The following is a 6,828-nucleotide window of genomic DNA, read 5'->3' as shown; positions in this document are numbered from 1 at the left end:
CAGAGTCAGCCTCTCTTGAGAGACCTCCTTAGAGATTGTCCTCCAAGAGATTGTTTTCTCAAGAGATCCTCCTTAGAGTCTGTCTCTCAAGAGCTTTTTCTCAAGAGATCTCCTTTCAACAGTCTGTCTTTTTCTTATATAGGGGGTTTTCTCCTATGTCACCTCCCCTAAGTTCTTCCATCTACCAATCACAGTAGACGTTTTCCAAAGGACTGCCCATCTGAATTCACAGCTGAGTAGATTAGAATCTCTGAGTAAGTTTCTCACCTTTTTGTCCTGGCGAGTTTACAAGTTGCCTGACCTTTAATAGGCACTTAGCACCACATTGTATTAATTCTAAAAATAGGCATGGCTTAAGTATGGGTGTAAGTATTTTTCACTGTTCAGCAAGGAGTTTTCTCCCCTAAAGCAGTGTTAAGTATGGGTAGAGTAGAGGTCTCACATTCCTGATCTAAGTAGAGTTCTCACATTTTAGATCTAAGTAGCTTCACTGTTTAAAATGGGGAATAGTCCCATGTAAGTTTTTTCCTCTTTGCTCATTTTAAGTTTACAAGGCTGAGAAATTTCAAGATTCACAACACCAAGAGAAACTCAGAATGGGTGAATGACCTAAATATAAAGAAACTATGAGCAAATTATGTGAACACAGAATAGTATACTTGTCAGATCTTTGGGAAAGGAAAGACTTTAAAACCAAGCAAGAGCTAGAAAAAAATCACAAAATGTAAAATCAATAATTTTGATTACATCAAATTAAAAAGGTTTTGTACAAACAAAACTAATGCATCCAAAATTAGAAGGGAAGCAACAAATTGGGAAACAATCTTTATCACAAAAACATGTGACAATGGCCTAATTGCTTGAATTTATAAAGAGCTAAATCAATTGTACAAAAAAATCAAGCCGTTCTCCAATTGAAAAATGGGCAAGGGACATGAATAGGCAGTTTTCAGATAAAGAAATCAAAACTATTAATAAGCATATGAAAAAGTGCTCTAAATCTCTTATGAGAGAAATGCAAATCAAAACAACTCACACCCAGCAGATTGGCTAACATGACAGCTATGGAAGGTAATGAATGCTGGAGGGGATGCGGCAAAATAGGGACATTAATTCATTGCTGGTGGAGTTGTGAATGGATCCAACCATTCTGGAGGGCAATATGGAACTAAACACAAACATCCCTGTCCTCGGTCAGGTTGTATAATACAAATCTACAATCAGGAAGGTCACATGGTTTGTTCCTCCTTCATTCAGTAGGCACTAAGGTGTCAAAGGGTAGGAGGGATGCAAGGAATGGCCATAATGGCCAATATGAAAAGGGAGCTAAGAGGAGGGACTCGGGGAAGGAGGAGAGTACAGTGTTGTATTGATTCACCAAAAGTTCAGGATGGAAAGAAGAGAGAGGAAGGACCATGTGTGAGGGGATGCCCAGGAGAAGAATTGAGGGATGGATGGCCTGAACATCTCCATGCGGTGGAAGAATATATTTCTGAAAGAGACAGAAGAGAGAGAAATGAAAAACCAATAGATGGGGGGACCACAATTGTGGAGGATGGAGGTGGTGCAAATGGCAATGGTAGGACCATCTCTAGGTGTGGCTGAACTGGGCCACAGCATTATCTCATCAGATGGGAGTAGATGGAGGAACTGAGTGCTTAGAGTGCTTGAGGTAGAGACAAAATATGTTTTGAAACCCCCTGATGTGAGTCCAGGAGTTGGGGAGGGCCAGATATTGGAACCATTGAGGAAGGAGGGGAAGGAGTTCGGGGCTGTAGATAATGGCTGCCAGGACTTGATTGGGGGCCAGAGAAGAGTAGCCGGAAGCTCAAAGAAAGGCAACTTCCAAGTGACAGAGGAAGGGGAGAACCTGGAAGTGGCAATGGGGAGAGAAGAGGATGCAGCTGCCCCATCTCAACCAGTGACCAAGAGGCAGCCAGTTCTGGCAAGAGTGGCCAAGGAGGCTGAGGGAGCGGGGCAAAGCCAGGCTGCAGGAGGAGCTCATGTGCAGTGAACCTTTCATGACCTCATGGAATAGAGTTCCTCTTGCCAGGTGTTTGTGACCTACCATTCCTGCTGAGTCTGCCAAAAACGTAGTCATCTCCCTTCAAGGCTGCATGAACAGTTCCAAGAAATCCTGGGAATGGGTTAACTCTCCTGTTCACACTCTGGAGAGGATAGATTGTGCCTCTCGAGAAGAGCTTGAAATCTGGTGTGCTGCTTGCAATAAACGTTCATTATCCCTCTTTGATAATGTTCCGGTCTTGCTTTCCTGCGACTCTGTAGCTGTTCTCCGACAGCTCTAAGCTGTCCCCTGACAGTTCTAAACTGTCCCCTATTGTGACTCCGTAGATGTCCCCGACACTAGTGTACACAGGGACTGGGAGAGGAGCAGATTCATGGGCCAGTGAAGGATGGTGCCTACAGGACATTCTTCTTCCTTCTGCAATGACTTCAGTAACCTAAGACTCCCAGTCTTTTCTCCACAGGGTGCCTTAGGAGACTCCCCCAAACACCCTGAGCTCTCAGGTCCTCATCTATTCCATTCCCCCCACCTGCTCTTCCACCCAGCCTTCCCTACACACACAGCTGGTCATATGCTGGATCCGTCCATAACACCGAAATGCCAGTCCTGTCACAACTGTGACACAAGACAGTCAGAGACTTTGGAGGACAAGTATTTTTCTTCTTTTCTTCTTTTAACCAGTCAGCTCATCTCTGCTTGGGAAATTCAAGTCCAAACGCTGTCAAAAGCCACAAAGGTCTCTCTCTGTCTAGGTCAGGAAAAGCCAGTCCCTCCCTTGGTCAGAAACCCAAGGGAGACTCTCAGTTCATCTCCTGGCCAGGCTCCAACTGACTTTCCTGGCAATATTCTATTTGAAATGTTCTTTCTTGATTGACATCTGACGTGCTTTGCTCTCTTGCATGGATGGAATTCTCTCTGCCTTCATGGCTCTTCCACATCTGCCTCCCGTGACCTTCTGGGCACCTCCACAGAGATTCTCTTTCTAATACTGGATCTACTCCCTCTTGTGGCTCTCTCCATAACTCAAGCTGACCTCATAGACCACCAACACTACAATTTCTTAGGGTGGAGTGATGATGCCCAGCCACACTGCCCCTGCCCCCGCCTGCCCAGTGTTCTATTCAGGAATTTGTCTTTTCCAACCAAGTGTAGGACTTGACTTTCTCTGCCCATCTGCCACATTCCCATCATGCTTCAGGGTCAGGGAGCTGTTCTCTTCAGCACTGAGTTCAGCTCTGCTTTCCCCAGCACTGGGTCAGGGTAGGGGTGGGAACTAGGTGGATTCCTGGATGCCCAGCTCTGCCCCCAGAGCCTTTTCTCCATCAACATCCCTCCCTGAGAAAGCTGAGGGGGTCACAAGGGGAGGACAAGGCAGGCCCAGGAAGAAGGTGAGGAGAAATGCTTCTGGGGGGAGGAAGAGGAAAAGGGGGAAAGGCTGTGAGAGGTGAGGATGAGGAAGGAGGACAGGAAGGAGGGACCCCCCAAGAGAATGTGTCCAGAGGATTCTCAACCCTGAGCTGTTGCCCTTCTGACTGGTTTCATGTGGCAGGTCCTGGGCCTGGAGTTGTGGGCGAGCTGTTGTCATTACATCCTGTGGCTTTGGTCACAGAAGGTCAGAGAGGCAGCTCCACAGCCTCCTTCTTTCTCCTCAGCCTTGTGGCAGCTTGGATCAGGCCTAAAGGATGAACATGTCCCCCACTGTGGCCTCTCTGTTGTGGCTTGGTGAGTGCCTGGGCCCAGGCTGGGCTGGAGGGGGAAGAAGGTCGGGAGAAGGTGCTAGGACAGGGGCACCATGGAAGGTGAGGCTGGGAGAGGCTTCCCGGGATCGGCCCCTTCTTCTGTGTAGGACCCTCAGTGGGGCAGCTGGTTAGAGTGGGGCAGAGGGGTGCAGCTGTGGACAATTGGACCTGGGAGCTGAGGGCATCTCTAACTGCAGCCTCTCCTTCAGGGCTGTGTCTGGCTCAGATCGCTGCTGCAGGGGCTCAGTCCCTCCCTTCAGTGGCCTCCTGCCCATCTTCCAGCTCAGAACAGAAGGGCACCTCCATGGCAGGTACCGCTGGGGGTGGGATGGGGAAGGGAGGAGGGGAGCGCCTTGTGTGGGCTGGAGGGTGACTGGTTGGAGGACTTGGTTTGGGGTCAGAACAGCCCACTGGAGGGAGGAGCTGCCCCCAATCGGGTCTTTGATTGCCTTCTAGGGACCCCCAAACCCTTCATTAGGCCTGTGCCCGGCTCTGTGGTGCCCAGGGAAGCACACATACATTTCTGTTGCCGGAGCCCATGGAGAAGTGGGAGTTTTCAGCGTTGGAAGGATGGAGGATGCTCACTTCAGATAAACACCTCCAGAGAGCAGGCTGATGTCTGCGTTCCAAAATCCTTAGCTGCTGCAGGGAGCTACAGCTGTCGCTACTCCTGGGGACTCCACTGGTCAGAGCTCAGTGCCCCCCTGCAGCTGCTGGTGACAGGTAAGGAGGAGGCCAGGAAGACGTGGCTCTGGGGAAGGGCTTGTCCTCACAGCCCCTCCAGAGCCCTCTCTGGCTTAGTCCTACAGACTAGTTTGCAGGAAAGCCCAGAGCTGCCTGGCCTCTGGGATCCTCTTGTCTCCTGACTCTCCTGGCATGGAGAGGCAGCAGATTCCACCTTTCTCTCCTTCCTTGGGCCCTCTCTGCCTCTGCCCCAGGCTGGATAAAGGCTTCCCTTGGGCTGATGCTGACACTCCATGCAGGTTGAGGTACAGACAGGATAAAACAGCATCTCAGAGCTGGAAGGGCCCTCCAGCTCACAGCTCCACCAACAATGTATAAGTGTGCCTCTTTTACACATTGCCACCAACGTTTATCACTTTGGCCAATCAGATGAGTGTGAGAGGAGAGCCCAGAATTACTCTGGTTTGTATTCCTCTAATCAGCACCAATTTAGAGCATTTTCATATTCATGTAAACGGCTGTTTTCTCCATCTGAACACTTCCTGTTTGGGATCTGCTTATCTGTTGGGGGATGACCTGATCTGTTTTCTGATTCTGATCCTTTTCTTTCCAGGACATTTCTGCAAACCCTCCTTACATGGACCACCAAACACTGTGGTAGCTGCAGGAGACACAGTGACCCTCCTGTGCCAGGTGTCACCCACCTTAATAATCAAAAGTTTACATTCTCGAAGGGGGGAATGGGGCGGTCCCGAGGCTGAGCCCTAGGACTCATGGGCTCTGGGCCAGGGCCCCCCTCCCTCCACCCTCTCCACCTGAGACAGGTGAAGCCGCCAGAGTAGCTGGAGGAGTCATGTCCGAGAAGGAGCCAGACCAAGCGCCACGATGTCCCGAGCATGACCTGGAGCTGAAATGGTTCTGCAGCGCCGAGGGGCCTGTTGTGTGCACCAGCTGCAAGGGTCTGGGGGGGCCCTGCCGAGAGCACCATGTCCGGAGGGAGGAGGAGCGGGCAGAGGAGTTGCAGAACAAGGTCCTGGATCAGTGTGAGAAGCTGCAGCTACAGAGTGCTGGCATCACCAAATAAATGGCTGAAGTCTTGCTTCGGAAAAACCAAAATGCAGCGACCTTAGCCAGTGGGGCCCGGGAGATAGTGATCCAGCGGCTGGGCCTGGTGAAGAATGTGTGTGAGAGTGAGGAGCAGAGGCTGCTGGAACAGGTTCACAGGGAGGAGGAGCGAGCCCACCAGAGCATCCTGACCCAGCGATCCATTGGACCGAGGCCTTACAGAAGCTCAGCACCAACCTAGTGAGCATGCTCACTGATCTGGATGACCTCAGCCTTGTTCAATCAGTGGGGAGATTTTTGAGAGGACTGAGGAAGCTGAGGGAGTCTTGGATCTCCAGGAATCTGAGAAGTTACATTTTAATCAGAAATGTGTTTGGAGCCCATTATTGACCCAGCTCTGGGCATCGGCTGTTCTCTGCTGTCTATCAGGTACTGAGGACATGCAGGTGGATGAGAGGACCATCAGTCCCTTTCTCCGACTGTCAGAGGACAGGAAGACCTTAACCTTCAGTGCCAAGAAGTCTAAGGCCTATGCAGATGGCCCGGAACCCTTTGACCACTGGCCCAATGCCCTGGCTTCAACCTCCTTCCAGGGGCTTCGTGCCCGGATAGTGAATGTAGAGAACAGCTGTGCCCATAAGGTGGGAGTCTCCTCGAGCCAGCTGCCCCAAAAGGGTTCTGGCAGTGACACCCGCCTTGGCCACAATGCTTCTTCCTGGGTTTTCTCTCGCTATGACCAGGAATTCCGGTTCCTGCACTATGGTCAGTACCAGCCTTTGGCGCTGCTGCACTGGCCAGACTGCATTGGGGTGTGTTGGACTTGGCAGTGGGCGAGCTGCTGTTCTATGAGCCCACCTCAGGGACCCTCTCGTGTTCCTGCCATGCCCAGTTGGAGGGCCCTATCTTTCCCATCTTTGCTGTGGCTGACCAGAACATCTCCATTGTTCAGTGATGGGCTTCTCTCCTGATGCTCGAAGAGTTCCCACCTCCCTGGCCCACCGGCAACCTCACGGTGCCAGGTTTTCCCCATTGTGCATGCCCAGTAGCCGTATATCACCTACAGCAGATGGTGGTGGGAAGATGGAGCTGAGATGGGCTTGGAACTGGGGTTCCACCTTTGAGGGCCTTGGTGTTGGTGAGGAGCATGCCCTCACCCCTTGGTCTCCTCTTTTCCCCATCATTTGTTCTTTAAGTAGCTGCTATGGGAGGATGGGGAAAGGAGAGAGAGGACAGTAGAAGAAAGAAAATTTGCCTGGGAGTCAAATGCCTGGGTCCTAGTTTCAGCTCATTGCTAACTCACTGTGTGTGTCCAGT

The 6,828-nt window shown here is 50.9% G+C and overlaps 1 pseudogene; it reads left to right on the top strand.

Annotated features, from left to right (window-relative positions):
• The first annotated feature begins 3,714 nt into the window (after nt 1–3,714).
• LOC100619454 (B box and SPRY domain-containing protein-like) lies at nt 3,715–6,466 on the top strand (annotated as a pseudogene).
• Nucleotides 6,467–6,828: the final 362 nt, after the last annotated feature.

Source organism: Monodelphis domestica, chromosome 4 (assembly GCF_027887165.1).
Source record: "Monodelphis domestica isolate mMonDom1 chromosome 4, mMonDom1.pri, whole genome shotgun sequence".
Lineage (NCBI taxonomy): Eukaryota > Metazoa > Chordata > Mammalia > Didelphimorphia > Didelphidae > Monodelphis > Monodelphis domestica.
The sequence above is the reverse complement of the archived record's forward strand: the minus strand, read 5'-3'. Positions and strand labels throughout refer to the sequence as shown.